Source organism: Bubalus bubalis, chromosome 3 (assembly GCF_019923935.1).
Source record: "Bubalus bubalis isolate 160015118507 breed Murrah chromosome 3, NDDB_SH_1, whole genome shotgun sequence".
In the NCBI taxonomy this organism is placed as follows: Eukaryota; Metazoa; Chordata; class Mammalia; order Artiodactyla; family Bovidae; genus Bubalus; species Bubalus bubalis.
In genome coordinates this window covers 102,169,681-102,192,447 of record NC_059159.1, presented here as the reverse complement: position 1 = coordinate 102,192,447, position 22,767 = coordinate 102,169,681, and the positions used below count along the sequence as shown (strand labels likewise).

The 22,767-nt window shown below is 39.1% G+C and overlaps 1 long non-coding RNA gene across 2 annotated transcripts in view; it reads left to right on the top strand.

Annotated features, from left to right (window-relative positions):
• LOC112583892 overlaps positions 1–22,767 on the top strand; it is a 79,307-nt gene that overhangs the window by 20,213 nt on the left and 36,327 nt on the right. Inside the window, exons 3-4 of one of the 2 annotated variants that reach the window (XR_006549883.1) lie at positions 4,924–5,128; positions 5,854–6,542. The exons of the other annotated variant lie outside the window; for it this stretch is intronic. This is a non-coding gene — a long non-coding RNA (uncharacterized LOC112583892). Of the gene's footprint in view, positions 1–4,923; positions 5,129–5,853; positions 6,543–22,767 lie in introns of those variants that run through there. 2 annotated transcript variants of the gene reach the window in all.

The window sequence follows — 22,767 nt, the reverse complement described above, 5'->3', positions numbered from 1 at the left end:
GTGATCCACACAGTCAAAGGCTTTGGGATAGTCAATAAAGCAGAAATAGATTTTTTCTGGAACTCTCTTGCTTTTTCTATGATCCAGCGGATGTTGGCAATTTGATCTCTGGTTCCTCTGCCTTTTCTAAAACCAGCTTGAACATCAGGAAGTTCACGATTCACATATTGCTGAAGCCTGGCTTGGAGAATTTTGAGCATTACTTTACTAGCATGTGAGATGAGTGCAATTATGCAATAGTTTGAGCATTCTTTGGCATTGCCTTTCTTTGGGATTGGAATGAAAACTGACCTTTTCCAGTCCTGTGGCCACTGCTGGGTTTTCCAAATTTGCTGGCATATTGAGTGCAGCACTTTCACAGCATCATCTTTCAGGATTTGGAATAGCTCAACTGGAATTCCATCACCTCCACTAGCTTTGTTCGTAGTGATGCTTTCTAAGGCCCACTTGACTTCACATTCCAGGATGTCTGGCTCTAGGTCAGTGATCACACCATTGTGATTATCTGGGTCGTGAAGATCTTATTTGTACAGTTCTTCTGTGTATTCTTGCCATTTCTTCTTAATATCTTTTGCTTCTGTTAGGTCCATATCATTTCTGTCCTTTATCTAGCCCATCTTTGCATGAAATGTTCCCTTGGTATCTCTGATTTTCTTGAAGAGATCTCTAGTCTTTCCCATTCTGTTATTTTCCTCTATTTCTTTGCATTGATTGCTGAAGAAGGCTTTCTTATCTCTTCTTGCTATTCTTTGGAACTCTGCATTCAGATGCTTATATCTTTCCTTTTCTCCTTTGCTTTTGGCTTCTCTTCTTTTCACAGCTATTTGTAAGGCCTCCCCAGACAGCCATTTTGCTTTTTTGCATTTCTTTTCCATGGGGATGGTCTTGATCCCTACCATCACTTCATGGGAAATAGATGGGGAAATGGTGGAAACAGTGTCAGACTTTATTTTTCTGGGCTCCAAAATCACTGCAGATGGTGACTGCAGCCATGAAATTAAGAGACGCTTATTTCTTGGAAGGAAAGTTATGACCAACCTAGATAGCATATTCAAAAGCAGACGTTACTTTGCCAACAAAGGTTCATCTAGTCAAGGCTATGGTTTTTCCTGTGGTCATGTATGGATGTGAGAGTTGGACTGTGAAGAAGGCTGAGCGCCGAAGAATTGATGCTTTTGAACTGTGGTGTTGGAGAAGACTCTTGAGAGTCCCTTGGACTGCAAGGAGATCCAACCAGTCCATCCTGAAGGAGATCAGCCCTGGGATTTCTTTGGAAGGAATGATGCTAAAGCTGAAACTCCAGTACTTTGGCCACCTCATGCGAAGAGTTGACTCATTGGAAAAGACTCTGATGCTGGGAGGGATTGGGGGCAGGAGGAGAAGGGGACGACAGAGGATGAGACGGCTGGATGGCATCACTGACTCGATGGACGTGAGTCTGAGTGAACTCCGGGAGTTGGTGATGGACAGGGAGGCCTGGCGTGCTGCAATTCATGTGGTCGCAAGGAGTCGGACACGACTGAGCGACTGATCTGATCTGAAAGGTATTTCCAATTTTCTAAAATCAACGTACAGTAAATCAGTCTCTAATTAGTGGAATTCACTGTAACAAGATACAAATTAAAAAAAAGATGGTGAAAGATGTTTTGGAGCACGTATTCTCACCAAAACTCTTCAGTCTTTTTTCAGACTACACCTCCTGCCCCTTGGAGTTAATCATTTGGATTATTCTGCATTTTGATAACTTCATGTTCTTTAAAGTTCCCTCCCTGCCTCTTTCCACTCAATTGTTACTATAGGCCTAGGTGGGGAAGGAACATTTGAATGAACGCAGCCATAAGTGGGAACGCCTACAAAGTGGACCCATCACTGACATCCATGATGGCCGTGCCCAGCAATGTGCACCTTTGAAATCACTCTGCCTGTGGGGACATTGGAACCAAGCCTAACGTCAAGCTGTGGTCACTACTCAGAGAACAAAAGCGGGGATAAATTGGAGGGAATTTCTAACTGGACAATCTGGTGTTTTCCATCCTGACATTTGTATCCTCTTTAATTCTGTGTTACTCAAATACATTTATATTTGGCTACTGGAAAGACCTCTGTGACCAGGGGATTTCTGCTTTTATATCTATAGGAGAGAAATTGGATTAGAGAGGATTAAAGTGATAGTTAACCCAAGGTCACACAGCTGTTTATAAAATAGCACATTTTCAACCTCCTAATCGTTCTTTTGTTCCAAAGTAGATGCTTCATATCCCTTAAAATATAGTTCAGTTGCTCAATCGTGTCTGACTCTTTGTAACCCCATGGACTGCAGCATGCCAGGCTTCCCTGTCCATCACCAACTCCCAGAGCTTGCTCAGACTTATGTCCATTGAGTCAGTGATGCCATCCAACCACCTCATCCTCTGTCATCTACAACAAGTAGAAATAAAAATATGCTCATTGTAGAAGAACAAATAGAAAATCTCAATGGAAAAATAGAAATTATAAAACAAAATGGAACTGCTAGAACTAAAAAATGTAATATCTTAAATAAAAATTTACTGGAAATATTAACAGCAGAATACAGATGGCAGAACAGTTAACTTGAAGATATAGCAAATATCAGTCAATCATGTACTCATTCCTGAACCAATCACTGATTGGCTTATACTAATTAGTTCACCTCTGGGGTCACAAGTTATTCATGAGGAAGCGATACAAACCTGAACAAAATTGGAATTCACTTCGAAACGATGAAGGGGAGAATGGATTCAGGCAAGACAATCGACAGTATTCACTTTCCTGTGCTTTGTTTTTCTTATTCATGAAAGGGTGATAACAATCATACGTACTTAATGGGATTGATTTGAGGATTCAGTTCAGTTCAGTCGCTCAGTCATGTCTGACTCTTTGCGACCCCATGAATTGCAGAAAGAGAGGCCTGGTGTGCTACCAGGCCTCCCTATCCATCACCAACTCCCGGAGTTCACTCAAACTCACGTCCATCGAGTTGGTGATGCCATCCAGCCATCTCATCCTCTGTCGTCCCCTTCTCCTCCTGCCCCCAATCCCTCCCAGCATCAGAGTCTTTTCCAATGAGTCAACTCTTCGCATGAGGTGGCCAAAGTACTGGAGTTTCAGCTTTAGCATCATTCCTTCCAAAGAAATCCCAGGGCTGATCTCCTTCAGGATGGACTGGTTGGATCTCCTTGCAGTCCAAGGGACTCTCAAGAGTCTTCTCCAACACCACAGTTCAAAAGCATCAATTCTTCGGCGCTCAGCCTTCTTCACAGTCCAACTCTCACATCCATACATGACCACAGGAAAAACCATAGCCTTGACTAGACGGACCTTTGTTGGCAAAGTAATGTCTCTACTTTTGAATATGCTATCTAGGTTGGTCATAACTTTCCTTCCAAGGAGTAAGCGTCTTTTAATTTCATGGCTGCAGTCACCATCTGCAGTGATTTTGGAGCCCCCAAAAATAAAGTCTGACACTGTTTCCACCGTTTCCCCATCTATTTCCCATGAAGTGATGGGACCAGATGCCATGATCTTCGTTTTCTGAATGTTGAGCTTTAAGCCAACTTTTTCACTCTCCTCTTTCACTTTCATCAAGAGGCTTTTTAGTTCCTCTTCACTTTCTGCCATAAGGGTGGTGTCATCTGCACATCTGAGGTTTTTGATATTTCTCCCGGCAATCTTGATTCCAGCTTGTGCTTCATCCAGCCCAGTGTTTCTCTTGATGTAGTCTGCATAGAAGTTAAATAAGTAGGGTGACAATATACAACCTTGACATACTCCTTTTCCTATTTGGAACCAATCTGTTGTTCCATGTCCAGTTCTAACTGTTGCTTCCTGACCTGCATATAGGTTTCTCAAGAGGCAGGTGAGGTGGTCTGGTATTCCCATCTCTTTCAGAATTTTCCACAGTTTATTGTGATCCACACAGTCAAGGGCTTTGGCATAGTCAATAAAGCAGAAATAGATGTTTTTCTGGAACTCTCTTCCTTTTACTGTGATCCAAAGGATGTTGGCAATTTGATCTCTGGTTCTTCTGCCTTTTCTAAATCCAGCTTTTACTGTAGCTAAAGGATTAAAGGTTGAGGAGTAAATAAGATAATTCAAGTCCTCAGTACATGGCCAGCACATAGTAAGACCTCAGTAGATATTAGCTCTTACTCGTAATGTTTATATGATTTCCATCTTTGCTATCATGCCTAGGAAGTTGTTTCCCTCCCTAAGATGATATATTCACTCATATTTGCTTTAACAGTATTATGTTGTACATTTTCATCTTTCTCAAAGTTTATTTTATTGTGATAAGAACATTTAGCATGAGATCCACCCTCTTAAAGTTTTAATTTTATGATACAGTTTGTTACCTTAGATAAAATGTTGTATAGCAGATATATTCTAGGATATATTCATCTTGTTTAACTGAAACTTTATACCCACTGATTATCATCTTTCCATTTCCTCCTCTCCTCTCCTTAGCCTCTGGCAACCACCAGTTGATTCTATGGGTCTATGAAATTGACTATTTTCAATACCTCACACAACTAATTATGCAGTATTTGTCCTACTGTGGCTGACATATTTCACTTCACATAACTTAAAGTCACACAGGCAGAAACTGACTGAATTAATATTTGAATCCCAGTAGTTCAACCTAAAGCCTGGAAATTTAATGGAATATGATATAAAATAATGCTTACTATGTATACTGGCCATTGCTGAAACACAGGAGTATTGAGAAAGCCAGATGAGTTATTGTATATAGAAGCTCTTGGTAAACTGTAAAGGACTACATAGTGTTGGTGAGCAGGGATTCAGTCTCACTGCTTGCCAGAATGTAACAAGAAAAAACAGCCAACATCCAGCCCACGACTGCCCATCAGCCTCCTCTCACCCTTCTTCCTCTATTTCTTTCAGTCCCTGTCATTTAAACAGTGCTGCTTGATTGCCCACGTGGAACCCCCTCAGCTAATCCAACAGTACAAGATACCTCCCCAGTCCTGCCAAAGAACTCAGTAAAAAGCCTGCTTCCTATTCTCTGGGGATGAAATAGGATGGATTTCATACCTGAAAAATGAAAGAGAATTGAACCCAAACACAAATAGTATCTCTCCGTCACTTGGTAATTAATTGGCCATTTCTTCTTTCTCTTTTTCCAGCAAGTAGACAGGTATGGTTAACCTTACAGGTTGAGTAGAATTGGATGTAGAGACAGAAGTTTAGATAATTGCTAATGTAAGCCAGCTAATTGTAGTTTAAAATTTTATGGGAAGGAAATGTTTTTAAGTATAATACTGCTATTGCTGAAGAGTTCAGAACATCTCATTAGGTAATACTAAAAAGCATCCACTCCTTCGTCATCTTCTGACGATAGTCATTCTTCAAAGTATTTAACTTATTGCTCCTGAAGTGTGAAAGAAATAGAAAACTTTCCCACTTCTAAACGCAGACTTCTGTGGTTAAGAAGACTTGGCATGGTGAAGAAATGGATCCCGGGCAGGGATGGCAGTTGGGAATTTCCAAATCTGATACATTCCAGTGAATGAATGAATACTCAGGAATTATGAGTGGCTCCCCAATGGAAAGAAAGCTGTTGGGATTACTGACCACAAAAAGGAAAATTTCAAAATTTCAAATTATTTGTCACTTTAGATTGCTTTCTATCTTTGGGAAATCCACTCTTACCAGCACTAAGGGCAATTTCTAAGTAAAAAAGGGGGGAAAAAAGGAGATGCCACTTTGGAGGATGTCATTGCTTCATCCTTCAAATAACCACATGGAAGAATGTGCAGCAGTTTCCTCGTTAGGAAATTCTGTTCCAAGCACCCTATGCTTCTCTACATGCAGACTGAAACTCTGCTGAGAGCTAGACTGGCAAACCCATCACCTGACAACGTTCACTCATATGGGCTCCAAGGAAAAATTGGAGCCTAACATCAACTTTTGGAGTTGGAGTTGCCTAACTCAGAAGTCAGAAAATCTCATTGGTGTTTCTGACTGAGCTCCAGACCCTGAGGCAAAGCAAGTAAGTGCTGGAATCATAAGCTCTTTATTTTCTAGTTCTTAACACACTTCTTCACAGGTGATTTCATAATATAGTGGGATTATCTAATAACTATATGTACATCTCTTGAAAAAAAAGTCTATTCATATAATTCATAAAAATAGTCTATTCGTATAATTCAAATTGTCTATTCATATATTATTATTAAATAATAATAATAGTGTTGGGATTAAGACTCTACTTAATAAATATTAGTAAATTAAGGAAAAGTATGCAGTGTATACCATCAGCATAATGCAACATTCATTTGAAAATGAATACTCTTTTTAATTTGAATAACTGCTTAAAAAGGCAGTTTAAGATTAGATTCACTTTACTATTGTGAGGTAGAAAACTGAGAGAAGTTATATCAGTTTTCATAACCTAAGCATCACATGCCATCTCTGAATGATCACATATTTTAAATAGCTTATTATAAGTAAAATGTCATTCTGCTGCCTCTGCTAAGTCGCTTCAGTTGTGTCCGACTCTGTGTGACCCCATAGATGGAAGCCCATCAGGCTCCCCCGTCCCTGGGATTCTCCAGGCAAGAGTACTGGAGTGGGTTGCCATTTCCTTCTCCAATGCGTGAAAGTGAAAAGTGAAAGGAAGTCGCTCAGTCGTGTCCGACTCTTAGCGACCCCATGGACTGTAGCCTACCAGGCTCTGCCGTCCATGGGATTTTCCAGGCAAGAGTACTGGAGTGGGGTGCCATTGCCTTCTCTGAAAGTGTCATTATAAATTATTAAAGATCACTAGCCAGTTCCAAAGGTAGACGCTTTCCCAGACTATGTCTAATGTCTAGGCTTTTGAAGGGGAAGCTGTTGGTTTATTCATTTCATTAAAAATGGTATTTATTCTATTTTCTAATTAAAAAGCAATGCATAAAAATGAAAACAATTTTTAAAAAGGAATACATGTTCATTTTTAAAAAATATTCTTAGCAAAGCTGCAGTTGACATCTTTGTACATTTGTGATTGGGTTCATGTATTAATACATCTGTAAGAATAATCCTTGGATTAGAGTTACTGGGTCAAAGAGCACATGCATTTAAAATTTGAAAGCTGTTGGCCAAATTGCCTTCTACAAAGGGTTAACCAGTTTCCAGTCCTATTGACATATATGAGGCCTTTAGGCCTTTTCTTTTCCTGTTTATAGGTATGAGCATATGGATCTACATAGATAGGTAATTAGACCTATTGTTAAAAAAAAAATTATACTGTCAATATTGTTTTGAAATCGCCCTCTAGTATTTGAGTCATAAGCTTGTTTAGTCATCATTTTCAATTTTTATGTATAATGTCATTCATTTGTGGGAGCTGTAGTCTACGTCAGCCACCATTGTTGCCAATGCTGGGTACTGGAACTATGGATTTGGACTAACCTAAACCTACCTTTGAAGATTTTGTCTCTTGGATGATGACAGAAATGAAATGCTGTTTCCCTGGATATAAGTAAACAAATGCTTTGAAATAGTTGGCTAAGTTATCCTTCTGAAAGTTAACTTTTAGTTATCTTTTAGAACCTAATTAAATTATTAAAATGACATCCAAACCCTATAGGCTTGGGCTGCTATAATGAAATGCCACAAAAATGGGTGGCTTAAACAACAGGAATTTGTTTTCTCACAGTTCTGTTGACTGGAAGTTTGAGATCAGGGTGCCAGCATGGTCACCGTCTTGTGAGAACTCTACCCCCAGACCCAGCAATTTCATTTCTATATATTAATATTTACTTAACAGAAATGTGGGCTTCCCTGGTGGCTCAGACTGTAAAGAATCTGCCTGCAATGTGGGATACCCAGGTTTGATCCCTGGATTGGGAAGATCCTCTGAAGAAGGATCTTCTACCCACTCTACCCACTCCGGGAGAATTCCATGGACAGAGGAGCGTGGTGGGCTACAGTCCATGGGATTACAGAGAGTCAGACACGACTGAGTGACTAGCACACTTTCAAGGACACAGCAGAAATGCATGTACATGTGTACCAACAGATGTATAAGAATTCATTGCAGCACTGTTTGTAACAGCCCTTAATTGGAAAGAATGAACAAACCAAAATATAGTGCCAAAATAAATTTCACAAACAGGATGTTGAGCAAAGAAAGCCAGATACAGAATAGTATATATTGTATAGTTTCATTGATATAAAGTTAAAAAAAATAATCTATATTGTTTAGTGTCAAGATATTGGCTCACCTGTGGGAAAGAGGTAGAGTCTGGGAAAAAAAACATGAAAGGGATTCTGGTATGTTGGCTTGTTCTATTTCCTGATCTGATTGGTTACCTAGTTATCATAAGTTCACTATGTGAAAACTCCTGAAGCCATATACTTAATGATTTTTACAGTTTTTATATGTATATTTATACACTTCTGTGCGTGTGTGCTCAGTTGTGTCTGACTCTTTGCAACCCCATGAACTGCAGTCCATCAGGCTTCTCTGTCTGTGGGATTTTCTAGGCAGGGATACTGGAGTGGGTTGTCATCTTCTACTCTAATCCTTAGGATCTTTCCAACCTAAGGATTGAACCTGTGTCTCTGGCCTCTCCTACATTGGCAGGCAGATTCTTTACCACTCTACCACCTGGGAAGCTCTTGTATGTACGCTGTCCATCATTAATTATATACAGATTTCTAAGCCCTATCTGACACCTACCAAATTAGAATTTTAAAAGCTCCCCAGGGATTCTGGTATATTAGGATTTTTTGGAAACCGCTGATCTTCTAAAAATAGCATTTTAATTGTCCTTCTCAAGATCTAATATTTCCTTTCTGCTGGGAAGGAATCATTGTGGAGAACACTGAGGCACTAGGGGTTTGTTGTGGAGATGCTCAGAGAAAGCCATTGGCAATCTACCAGACTGACTGCCACAGTCTAATCTCCTTCCTGCTCAAATAGACTTTTTCTCAGAGAAGCATAAAGAAATAGGTGGGTAAAGAGGTGGATGTGACAGGTTTTATTTAGGTGACTAAGTGGTTATGTTTTTACACTAAATTGTCATATTGAAGCAAACAAGAGAAGTGTAGCTTCAAAGCAGATGAGATCAGAAAAATATACCAAGTATCTCATAAGGATTTTGCCTCAGTATTGACAAATTATGATATGCAGAGCTGATATCATGAGACTAGTTGTGTTACTTTGGCTTCTTATCCTTCACGGAATCATGTTAAACAGGAAGGGAACAAATATCACTTTTGGAAATATGTTAAAAGAGAAAATATGATAGTCCTGAATCCAAGAGGGAAAACATTATTTGACAATCAGAGTACATTTAACTTCTTAGTTACCAGGGAAAGAATTTGGGGTAGTAAAGAGACACTAAACATTATTAGATTTTATTTGACTCTCTTTTTCTTTTCTTTCTTTCTCTCTCTCTCTTTTTTTTTCCTTCGTTGAATTTTGCCAGTGAGATGGCCACTAACAAAGTATAGTGACTTATAATCTGCAAATTTGAGTGTGACTAAAGTATAACTATTGGATGGAGTCCTTCAATTTGAGGTAGGGAAAACCATAGTCAATTGTTATTCAAACTTTTTTTGAATAACAAAGCTATTCAAACTCCATAAGAAATATATTTTACATTGTGTTCTAATACACACACATATACCCCCCCATGTGCTTGCGACAAAAGATTGATCAAAAATACTTACCTTACTACATGTGAGTAACTTTTTTATTTTCCACAGTTTTAATACTGTAAATATATTAATACTCTACTCTTCTATCTTGTTTGATTTCTTAAAATATAATGATTGTGGTTCACTAAATTGATTTCATATTCCACTAATGGCTTGTAAGATGCAGCTTAAAAAACACTGCCTTAAACGTATCCAGTCCAACTCTAGAAACAGAGTACAGAGAAGCTAAGTGACTTAACTAATGGCACACAGAAAAGAATAAAACAGGAGAGACCCATATTTCCTCACACCAACTGCTTCCCCTTACAAAGCAGCTCAGTTTTTCCTGAAACTGATTTAGACAATTGCTTAGTCACAACATTCAGGGCATTATCATTCCGATCCGATCCGATCAGTCATTCAGTCGTGTCCAACTCTTTGCGACCCCATGAATCGCAGCACGCCAGGCCTCCCTGTCCATCACCAACTCCCAGAGTTCACTCAGACTCACGTCCATCGAGTCAGTGATGCCATCCAGCCATCTCATCCTCTGCCGTCCCCTTCTCCTCTTGCCCCCAATCCCTCCTAGCATCAGAGTCTTTTCCAATGAGTCAACTCTTCGCATGAGGTGGCCAAAGTACTGGAGTTTCAGCTTTAGCATCATTCCTTCCAAAGAAATCCCAGGGCTGATCTCCTTCAGGATGGACTGGTTGGATCTCCTTGCAGTCCAAGGGACTCTCAAGAGTCTTCTCCAACACCACAGTTCAAAAGCATCAATTCTTCGATGCTCAGCATTATCATTCACTTTAGACTAAATTTATGTTCTTAAAATTTGATGAATGAACTGTAACCTGCCCGAAGAGAGAGACATTCATTGGGCCACCATTTTAGGGAAACTGGTAGAAATGAAGTTTGTTGGTTTTTTTTTTCAGGTCCTAGTCAGAGAGAAGTGTAAATGTGGAGCTCTTGAGGGCTCAGAATTTGGAGTCACACAAACACGGGTGTAGATTCCAGCTGCAACCCTCTCTAGTTTTGTGATCTGTGGGCAAGAAGCTTCTCTATGACTCAACTTCCTCAAATGTAAAATGGAAATAATAATGATAATAACTATAGAATTGAGTGAGGTCATTCATGTGAAGTATAGATGTGTTATTGATAGTTACACAATATCTCAAGCATGGAAAGTACTCAATGTATGTTGACATTGTGATGATGATAGTCAGCAGGGAAGTCTAGTCTAAGGGAAAATGAGGCAGTCCTGTGAGCAGAACCCTGAAAATCCAGCAGAGACCAGTGGAAACTACCTACAATTAAAAGAGGGGACACTGGTTGGTGTCCATTGATCTCCAGTTCCACGAACAATGAATAAGATACTAACAAACCCATATATGGAAATTACTTGATGTTGATTTACAGTAGACATGATTATCAGTTCAGTCACCCAGTCGTGTCCGATCTTTGCAACCCCATGGACTGAAGCACGCCAGGCTTCCCTGTCCATCACCAGCTCCCGGAGCTTGCTCAGACTCATGTGCATCAAGTCAGTGATGCCATCCAATCATCTCATCCTCTGTCATCCTCTTCTCCTTGATAATAGCAATCAGTTAACAAATGATGGATTTAAATATTACCTGGCATATAGGGACTTGGTGATAAATATTCAGTTAAGTGATCAACCCAAAATGGACTAGATATGGAGAGAGATTGGGTTTTCTTAAACAGAGACTATAGCAGATAGCTCTCTTCTGTTGCAGTCACCTTTCAGGGCAAATGATAACAAAACATCAGCTAGTTGAAATCCTCAGTCCTTTGACTAAGGGTTCAACCTGTTTCCCTCTTCCTCTTATCTTATTTACACTTCATCATAAGGACAAAGGCCCAGCAGTGGCTACCTGCAGTGAGTCTGTGTCCAGCTGCCGTATACATGGAGAACCTAATAACAAACTTGCAACTGAAAGAATTTCATACTGAAGACAGAATAGGTAAACAGTTCATAGACTAGCTGTATTGTTATTATTCAAAGGGGAATCCAAGCCTTAAAAGAGTTTCCCAGATACGCAATGGCCTCTGAGCTTTTGTATTCTGAGACACTGTGATAAGAAGCATGAGAGCATCTGTAGAAAATAATCAGTTTTAGTAATTGAGACAATTTTCATGACAATGAAAGAAGCAAATAATCCCTGTGTTCCCAACTTGACCAGTTTTGGACAAAGGCAAAAATAGTCTGCTGCTGCTGCTAAGTCGCTTCAGTCGTGTCCGACTCTGTGCGACCCCATAGACGGCAGCCCACCAGGCTCCCCCGTCCCTGGGATTCTCCAGGCAAGAACACTGGAGTGGGTTGCTATTTCCTTTTCCAATGCATGAAAGTGAAAAGTGAAAGTGAAGTTGCTCAGTCGTGTCCAACTCTTAGCGACCCCATGGACTGTAGCCCACCAGGCTCCTCCGTCCATGGGATTTTCCAGGCAAGAGTACTGGAGTGGGAAGTATTAAAATATGAAGCCTTCTGTTTTGCTGTTTAAATGAGTGTTATAAAATCGAACACCTATTAAAGTAAAAAAAATAAAATAAAATAAGTCCAATGTGTCTGAACTTCCTCGTCAGAAGTCACTGATGGTCTGAGGTCAGGAGTGTGACTAAAGTGCTCACACTTTTTTCAGGCCTCAAATCACATCATCACTATACCTGGTAACAGCGTTGCCCCTCTTCAAATGTGCCTGGACGTTACTGCTGGTGCCACAGAGCTCAGTTCTGCCACAGGAGGGTCCTCTGACTCTCTTATCCTTCTCATGAGGGATGAACTCTGCCCTCTCATGTAATGATAATCTTGCATTGGGGTCTTTGCAAATGTTAGGTCAGAGAATCCTCATTCTTCCATTTTATAGACAAGGTAGTGAGGTTTAGTGACTCTTTAGGAGCAGAAATGGGGTTAGAAGCCAAATTTGGCAGCCAAACCCATGATGAAGCCTGGGGGAAGCAGGGAGCACAGAGGTGTCAGAATCAGAGGCCCAGTGTTCATGTCTCAGTTCCATGTCTCAATAGCTCAGAATATTGGGACATTTTCTTAATCTTGGCTTTCGTATCTGTAGGGTGAAGATGATAATAGTAGCTACCTCAAAGCATTGTTTAATCATGTAAGACAATGCATGTAAATTACTTAAGACAATGCTTGGCATATAGTAACTGCTCAGTAAACATTACCAATCAAGTCCTCTATCTTTCTGGGGCTTTGGAAACTAAAATATGACCAAATTGCTGTACTCAATCTCTGCTGCTGCTGCTGCTAAGTCACTTCAGTCGTGTCCGACTCTGTGTGACCCTGTGTCCGACTCTGTGTGACCCCATAGATGGCAGCCCACCAGGCTCCCCCATCCCTGGGATTCTCCAGGCAAGAACACTGGAGTGGGTTGCCATTTCCTTCTCCACTGTATGAAAGGAAAAGTGAAAGTGAAGTCGCTCAGTCGTGTCCAACTCTTAGTGACCCCATGGACTGCAGCCCACCAGGCTCCTCCGTCCATGGGATTTTCCAGGCAAGAGTACTGGAGTGGGTTGCCATTGCCTTCTCCTACTCAATCTCTAAAGTCCCCTAAACAGATAGGTATATTGCTGCTTGCTTGCTGATTCTGGGCACATAATATTCTGAAATATTTTAAACTATTGAGAAAGGTAAAGCTGTATGTAAAATCTTAATTCTTGTAGCTTTATTATGAATTTCTACTGCTTACTTTAAATAGGCTGCTTACTTTAAATAGCCATCTAATCTCATACGACTACTTCTGCCCCCTTAAACTGAGTAACTGATAGGTAAAAATAACATTTTGCACCAAGAAGACTTTTACGTTTCACTGTGCTTACGAAATTACATTGACACATCGTTTATGATCACTCACCTAGTAGTGGAATTCTCAATGTTGGTGTAACAGAGCTGCTTGGCTAGGTCAGAGTTGAGGCTTAGGTGATTGTGATAAGAAAGTCCAGCACTGATTTGCAAAAAGGCCAAGGAGTGTCCTGGAACACAAGACTTGAATCCTGATACCACTGGCTTCAGACACTATGCCTGATGGACTGGAATAGCTCTCACAGAGGCCAGACAACAGGGAAAAATGGCTGGGGTGATCCCCTATGTGACCTGTCAGTGCTGGGGCTCTTGAGAGCTAAGTCACCATAAGGGAAGAACTGCCATAACAAAACCAAAACCAAAACCAGCAGCAAGGCCATAGTGTCTTAAGGAGTGGTTGCTCCTGGTGTACGGTAGGGGTTGCTACCAAAACCCATCCTGACTTTACCATCTGGGTGAGTAAGGGCCTAAGGAAAATATCTGTTTCTAACTTGTGAGTGAGTTGTCCAGAGAAAATTGGGCACTGAAAAACTTTATTATGGACCACCCCTAAACTCCTTCTCATTTTTAAAGGTCAGTTTTAGGTGACAAGATGTCCAGCATTAGCAGGATGGTGTGACCCCCTGGGTGGTCTGTCAGTGCCTAAACTGCTAGTAAGGTGACAAATGAAAGAGTTTGCTGGGCTAACCACTTAACATTGTGAGGTTCAAGCAACTATAACTGAGGCCTCTTTCCCTTCTGAGTTCCCTAGCTCAGTGTTTATGGATATTTGTGTGTGTTTGTAGGCACCTTGGCAGGCTCTGGGAAATGACTTTAAAAGGGAGATTCTGAGAAATTGGAGTTCCTGTGGTCAAATTGATGGGAGGCTTAGAGCTGGTGAAATTTGGATATTAATGTTATTATTATCCTTGTTCTAATGGTGAATGAAGGCTGAACTCTCTGGATTGCCAAACATCAGAGGATTCAAAAAGAGTGCTGATTTCTTACAAAGAAAATTTCAAGTTAAGTATTCCTTAATGTCAGACACTAGATCCTGTATTTATAAAGAGAAGAGTGTTCACAAATCCTAGAAGAGTGCTAGTATTATACATAGTAGGTGCTCAAAAATTTAGAGTAAAATTTGTTGCCAATCCATTCTCTTGTGGCCTGAAGACTTGGAGTGCTTTAGTGGACTGTGGTTTCTTCTTGCAAATCATCAAACTCTTCTCTGCTATGATTCATATTAACAGGAAGACTGATGAAATTTCTTTTCAGCAATAACCGGAATGTGTTCTTTACTTTATTACTTAAAAGTGTAGTAGATTCACTAACATGATGACAGAGAGAAGTGAAACATTTTCTTAGGGGACTTTGGTGAAACTTCCTTCCTTTTTTCTTTATCAATGGAGTAATTATAAATGTAGCAGTAATTATACAGTGAACTGGTGTATTGAAAAAACTTGTCTACCTACTTTGAAGATACTTTCCAAATGAATTACAGTTACATACCACAAGGAATAAGTAATCTACAACAGACATTCATATTTTTTATGCAGAACAAATATTAAATATCTGAAAAATTTACTAATTAGATAAAATTGCCTCCTCCCCCTCAACTACGGTACCTCTATGAGTTTTGGGGAGTTTGCTTTTTACTTATTGTGTGAAAGACAAGCACTTTTATTACGCTCTGAAAATTTGAAACTGTATTGATGTTGGAGTGGGCAAAGGCGGGAATGACATCACCAGATTTCTTTTTCTCTTGAGAAGTCAGTGAGTAACTGGGGTGTGTCAGTTTTGCTGTAATTTTTGTCTAAGAGTATTTTCCTCTTTGAGATTTGTATTCCAAATATAATGTTGTTGCTTAGATAAATTCTCTGGAATAAATTATAAATCTTGTATATGAAATTAAAACTGTCATCTCAGTATCTTTGGTTTTGCTTCAGCAGCTAAATTAGGGATTGAGATTTAGGATTTAGTATTGCTTTGCCCATATTCTTGCCTCCCGGACTTCTTTCCTCTTTCCACTCCTGTGATTTTAGGCTAGAGGAGAGGAAAGTGGGAGAAAGAAAATATTGGAGTATGACCTTTATATTCCTTTCCTTGTTTTTCAACCATAGTTCACTAACAGATATTATTTTATTTTATTCATCCAACCACTCTCTGTGGGAGCTGCTTGTATTGTCTTTGTTTCCCTGATGAGAACACCAAGGCACAGAGATTGTTAACCTGTGTGGAACCTGATTTCAACTCTATTTAATTCCCCAAAGCTCACTCATCCCAAGCATGAGATACAGTAAATAATTAACCATTTCTGACTCCATTCCTATACCATAGAGGACATGGCTGAGTTAGATGCAAAACCTGCGGCCTCCTCAGCCCCCTCTGACACCAGGTTTAACAGAAAAAAGGGGAGGACCATCTAGATTTAGAAGAGAAGAAAGGCAAGAAGACAGGAAAACAGAAGGGAATAAAAGCAAAATAGAAATGAGGCCAAGGAGAGAGAAAGGGATATTTGGGAGAATTTGTGGAGAATGGGAAAAGAAGGATTAAATTCAAGTCCTTGAAAAATGAAAAATGCCCTTCATACTTGGACTATTTTGTATGAACAATATTTCCTAATATTTTCACCAGAAGTTCCCCAAATACTGAATACTCTCATCTAAAATTTTTATCTTTTTGAAATGTAAGGAATTCAGATAATGATGATTTACTCATGGAAAGGAATACATAATAGAGGCTCAAATGGCTTGTCTCTACCAATCTTTTCTGACCACTTATTATTCCACTCCTTTTTGATTGTTCTCCATTTCCTTTTATCTTATCCATATCCTCTGACTATATTCAAGTTGATGATCATGGTATGCCTACTGCACCCGAAATATTATGGGGATGGAATACAAAAAGAATGTTACTAATCATCTAGGAATGGAAGCTTCCATTTCAAATCTTAGTTTTCATAAAGCATACATTTCTCTATATTTTGTTCTGGTGGTCAATCCTGAGTCTTGAGAATTGACTTTATATTCTTACTGGTTATTGCTAATATAGGAAAAATAATGCTTTTTGTATTATCTGTCTTGAATCTTGCTATGTCATTTCATTATTTTATCAGTGCAACTTGTTTTTTTAGTTAACCTTCTTAGATTTTTAAAAGTTAGATATTTGCAATTAATGACAGGTTTTTTTTCCTTCCAAGATATTTACATTTTCTGGTCTTATACATTGACTATGAAGTCCAGTACAGTGTTCAAAGATAGTGGCGACAGAGTTCATCCTCTTGTTTCTCTAACAGAAATACTTCTAATGATTTATCACTAAATATGGTGTTTAGTTTTCTGATTCTCTTTACCAAATTAAGGAAGTGTCATTCTCAGGATACTTAGTCATAGGATTGGACCTAAGTTCCAAATAGGGCCAATCAGAATCTTCTCCTGGATTGATACAAGACATCAGAGTTTGGGGATTTTCCTTTTTCTACTTTGGCTTTTAAACTAGGGAGATGAAATTTTGTGGCTGTAGATGTCCATTTTCTCTGACACATGGAGAGAACCTACGTGAGTTAAGAGATAAGCTGAGCTGGGGAAAACAGTGGGAAGCAAGATAGTCTTATGACAGTAAGCTGTTGAGCCCAGTCATGTTGGAAGCTAGCACTATCCTATGGACTTCTCAGGTATATGAATCAATACAGTATCTGTTTTGCTGCAGATAGATTTTTTTGTTGTTTTTGGCTGCACTGGGTCTTTGTTGCTTTTGTGTGAGCTTTCTCTAGTTGTGGTGAGCAGGGTCTACTCTTTGTTGCGGTACACAGGCTTCTCATTGTGGTGGCCTGTCTTGTGGAGCACAGACTCTGGGTGCACAGGCTTCAGGAGTTGTGGCACACTGACTTAGTTGGTCCATGGCATGTGGAATCTACCGGGCCCAGGGATTGAACTTACATCCCCAGCATTGGGAAGTACATTCTTATCTACTGCACCATGAGGGAAGTCCTATTGCAACTAATTGGAAATGGGTGCCTGACATTTGCATTCGAAGCAGTCTTGACTAATAAACCTCCTAATTTTTTCAAATTTATGGATAGAAATAATACAATTATCTTATATATCTTATAATTCCAAAAATCTCTCCTATCCCTGTAGTTAAGTTCTCATCCCTAAATGGTATTTTTTAATAATTCCTTTTAAAAAAATTATAGTTTCCTATAATTACTGGTTTTTAGGAACATGGTTTTATTGATCAAAGCCCTAATGACCTTATAAATTTAATAAAAATTTAATTTTTCTTTCCTTCTATTTATATTCCTTATATTACTTTTAAATTATATATTATTTAATGTTACTGTTTTTCTTCAATTTTGTGCTATTTATTTCAAAATTTACTATTCTCTAGAAGATGCATTTAAGGCTATAAATTTTAATTTTCTCTGCATACTGCTTTATCTGTATTGTAGAATTTCTCAGGTATAATGCACTTATGTTACATATTTCTAAGTTATTTGTAATTTTTCTTTCCATTTTCTCTTTTACTCAAGTTATTTAGGATATTTAAAATTTCCAAACTATATACATATAAAATTTAAAATTTTCAAATTAATTTTTAGAATAGTTCCAGATTTACAGAAAATTGCAGAAGTAGTACAGAAATCCCATATAGTCTCCACCTATTATTAATATCTTACAGTAATATAATACATATGTTATAATTAATGAATCATTATTTACTAAAGTCCATACTTTATTTAGATTCCTTTTATGGCACCCCACTCCAGTACTCTTGCCTGGAAAATCCCATGGATGGAGGAGCCTGGTAGGCTGCAGTCCATGGGGTCGCTAAGAGTCGGACACGACTGAGCGACTTCATTTTCACTTTTTCACTTTCACGCATTGGAGAAGGAAATGGCAACCCACTCCAGTGTTCTTGCCTGGAGAATCCCAGGGGCAGGAGAGCCTGGTGGGCTGACGTCTATGGGGTCACACAGAGTCGGACACGACTGAAGTGACTCAGCAGTTTTTATCTAATGTCCTTTTATTATTTCAGAACCCCACCTAGAACACCATATTACATCTAGTTGTTTGGTCTCCGTAAGTTCACCTGGCTGTGTCAGTTTCTCAGACTCTCCTTATTTTCGATGACCTTGACAGTTTTGAGGACTATCAGATTTCTCAGTTGTAAAGTTACTCTTTCCTCCCCGCTTTCCACCTTGTGCTGTGTGGAAGGAAGTTACTAATACTGCCCACACATAAGGAATGCGGAATTATGCTCACGTCCTTGAAGGTGGAATACCTCCACAATTTACTTTGAATTGTTCTGCAAGGGAGATTTGTCTCTTTTTATTAATTAATTCAGTACTTTATTTATATCAGTATGGACTCATGGATATTTGTTTTATACTTTGGGTTATAATCCAGTACTACCTTACTTATTTTGTTGTTTAAATTGATTGATTTTGCCTGTTTGAAGATATTTTTACTTGGTCTTGGTGTCCCTTTTCCAAATCTTCATTATTGTGGTATTACGGATTTTCTGTGAGCATTTCCTTACTTTCTTCCACTGTAAGATGCTGCAGTTTCATCCCATATATTTTCTGTTCCTAGAAAGAGTCACGTCTCTATGGAGCTCTGCTTCCTTTGGAGAACGGTGTTAGAAACCAACATTGGAGTACTAGATGTGCTTGTTATTACTGGGGTGTCATTGTTTCTAGATTCTCTCAGCTGATTGAACAAGGAACTATACGTGTATAGATGATCTGTATATATACATATATAATAAATATTTCTATATGTAACTATATCTATATTTAGCTAAATATGAGTTCATAATTATGTCCCTAATCATATCTGTTACCACATGGATCATTCTATTATATCTTGCTCCACTTGCTTATCTGTGTCAACTCTTTCTGTCTGCCAACCATTTCCTTAACTGCTCAGTTACCATGTATAGCAGTATCCGGATTGTTAACCCATACCCTCATGGACTATAATCTTAACAACTAAAGTCCCCACTGCCCCCAAAAGTTCTCTGTTCTTTGACTATTCAGATATCCATCCTCTCTTCCTTAAACTCCTGTGAGCCACTGATAATTTTTATCCTCTCTATTGTTTTGCCTTTCCCAGAATGTCATCTAAGGCATTATTACAGAATGTAACAATTGCTACTGACTTTTTTCACTTGGTAATATTAGTTTAAAATTCATCTTTGTCTCTTCATGTTTGATGGCTTGTTTATTTTTATTGCTGAATAATATTATATTGTTTAGATATGCCACAGTTTGCTTCTGACACAGATATGACACAGTATGCCATTTGTGTCTTGAAGGGAAACTTGACTGCTTCCAGTTTTGGGCTATTATGAATAGAGATCCTATACATATTTATATGCAGGTTTTGTGTGAACATAAGTTTTCAAGTCAATTGTGTAATTAATTTGGAGCATGATTGCTGAATTTCATGATAAAGCTATGTTTACCTTTGTAAGATAATGCCAAACTGTCTTCCAAAATATAATTTTGAATAAATGTTCCTGTTACCTTTTACATCCTCATTAGCATTTGCTATTGCCAGTTTTTGTTTGTTTGTTTGTTTTTGGATTTTAGCCATTCTAATAGGTGTAGTCTACCTCATTATTCTTTAAACTTGCTATTCTCTAATGACAAGTAATGTTGAGCACATGCATTTTTGCCATCTGTATATATTTTTTGGTGAGACACATGTGAAGATCTTTTGCCTATTATTAATCAGGCTGTGTTCACACTGTTGCATTTAAGAGTTCCTTGTATATTTTGGATAACTGGCCTTTATCAATTATGCCTTTTGCAAATATATTTTCCCAATGCGGCATGACAACTCATTCTCTTGACAGTGTCTTTCACATGGCAGAAGTCTTTAACTTAATGAAGACCAGCTTATCAATTATTTCTTTCATGAATTGTACATTTTGTGTCATCCAAATTCATCCTTGTTTTCTCGTAAGTTATCTTCTAGGAGTTATATAGTTTTGCATATTTATGTTTAGGTCTGTGATACATTTTGAGTTAATTTTTGTTAAGGGTATAAGTCTGTGTCTAGATTCATCTTTCTGCATGTGGATGTTAAATCGTTCCAAGCACCATTTGTTGAAATGACTGTCTTTTCTTCATTGTATTGCCTCACTCCTTTGTCAAAAATTAGTTGACTTTATTTTTGTGGGTCTATTTCTGGGTTCTGTATCCTATTTCATTGATATATTTGTCTATTTTTTCACTAATACTGCACTGTCTTGATTACTGTAGTTTTATAGCAAGTCTTTTTTGATTTTGAGTGAATCAACATTTTATTATGTATTCACATTTAACATACTCATATAGTAATGTAAATGGGCTTCGCAGATGGCACAGTGGTAAAGAATCTGTCTGCCAGTGCAGGAGATGCAGAAGATGCAAGAGATGTGGGTTTGATCCCTGGGTCAGGAAGATCCCCTGGACTAGAAAATGGCAAAACATTTCCTAGAGAGATGGGAGTAGCTGCGTGTGGGGCTAAGATCACTAAAGGTCTGGTCTGACGCATTGACTTCATGGGAGACCTTATGTAGATGTGCAGATGAACAGCATGCAGATACCACATGGCAACCCAGTGCTGTGGAATTAAGGAAACTCCCTACCAACCACTGTGGCCACAACTACTATTGTAATTACTATATTACTACTGTATTACTGTGACGACTTCTACTTCCTAACAGGTGTGTGTGTGTGTGTGTGTGTGTGTGTGCGCGCGCGCGCTCAGTCGCATCTGACCCTTTGTGACCCCTCCTCTGTCCATGGGATTTCCCAGGTAAGGATACTGAAGCAGGTTGCCATTTCCTACTCCAGGGGATCTTCCTGACCCAGGGATCGAACCTGCCTTTCTTACATCTCCTGCATTGGCAGGCAGATTCTTTACCACTGTACCACCTGGGAAGCCCCTGTACATGGCTATATGATACAGTCATATAATACTCTCCTAAGTTGTCTTCTTGCTTCTTCTATGCCCCTGATGCCCATTCTCCTAATCCATTGCCCACACAACAATCAGAGTGCCTCATTTAAAACATGGGGGCATATCATGTGATTTGCCAATTCTAAACTTACATAGCTTCCCATTTCACTAAGAATAAAAGCCAGTATTTTTTATGATTCAATAGCCCATGTCATCTTGGCCTCTGTCCTCTTTTTTACCTCATCTACTACTCTCATCCCACCCACTCTACTCTGACCATCCTGCTCATGCCTCTTCTTTCTCTTTGCGCATGTGGCTGCACTGTGGACCAGTCTTTCCCAGATGGTCTCATTGTTCCTGCCCTTACTTCATTCTTGGCTCTGCTCATATACACCAAGAGTCTTCCTCTGACCCCCTACTCAAACTCACAAGTGCTCTGTTTCTTCCTATTCTGTTATCAGGTTGAATTCTCTGGAAAGAAGCAGACATAGACATGGAGTTTGGGATGCAAGATGTTTAAGAGGGATCAATGCCAGCGCAGAGAAGAGGGTGGAAGCAGGGTTAAGGGAAGAAATGGAACTGTGATTTGGGGAGCTTGGGAACCAGTATTGCCTACCAGAGATGGCCTGGGGGCCAAAATAGCAAGGCTTTTACAGCTCATCTTGCTTAGCCCTATGTGGAGGCTGTCCCAGGAACACTTGGAGGCATCTCTCTGCAGCTGAGGCAGGTCCTAAGGGGTCCACAGCTGGAGCCCATCTGCTGACCACACTCCCATCTGAAGGTGAACCTCACCTCCATCACACTTGACTTGGTTTTCTTCATTATACTTAGTACTCTTTAGGTATTCACTTGTTTATGTGATTACTGTCTTTCTCCAAAAGGGTAGGAACTTGTTCATCTTGCTACATTCCTTGAGACTGGAAAGTTCCTCAGTAAATAATTGTGGAATAAGAGACTGCCTGCTAAATATCTTCATATCTAGTGCCTCATACTATTCACACAACAGTCCTTAAAGATCAGTTTTATTATTTATATTTTACACATGAGGAAACAGAGGTTTAGAGAGTCAGTAAGACCTTAGATTTAGGGGCTGTACAGCAGATGATTCAAGATTTTTTTTTCCTTCTTATGATGAGAACTTTTAAGATTTACTTTATTAGCAACTTCCAAATTTGCAGTAAATATTATTGACTAAGTTATAGAACTAATGCTCAGTAAAGCCAATCTACTAACACTGTGTTGTGATGAAGGGAAGTATGGCATTTATTGCAAAGCCAAGCAAAGAGGATGGGCTGCTCTGCTTAAAAGACTCTTTGATGCATTCAGGAAGGG